Raw genomic sequence first — 221 nt, forward strand, 5'->3', positions numbered from 1 at the left:
AGGGGATCCTAGATGTAGACTATTGTCCGACAGGGACACATAACACAGGGTTGAAGGTCAGGGTATTATCTCCCAACTTCCTGTCAGGGTTGTTTATTGAACAGAGGACCGATAAGCTGTATATCAAGCGTAAACAGAAAGGTTTGGGATAATTTCTGATAAATACAGCGTAAGTAATGATGGGAATTAAAGGAAAATGTCTTTAAATAATGCGGAAAATC

Source organism: Penaeus monodon, chromosome 15 (assembly GCF_015228065.2).
Source record: "Penaeus monodon isolate SGIC_2016 chromosome 15, NSTDA_Pmon_1, whole genome shotgun sequence".
Lineage (NCBI taxonomy): Eukaryota > Metazoa > Arthropoda > Malacostraca > Decapoda > Penaeidae > Penaeus > Penaeus monodon.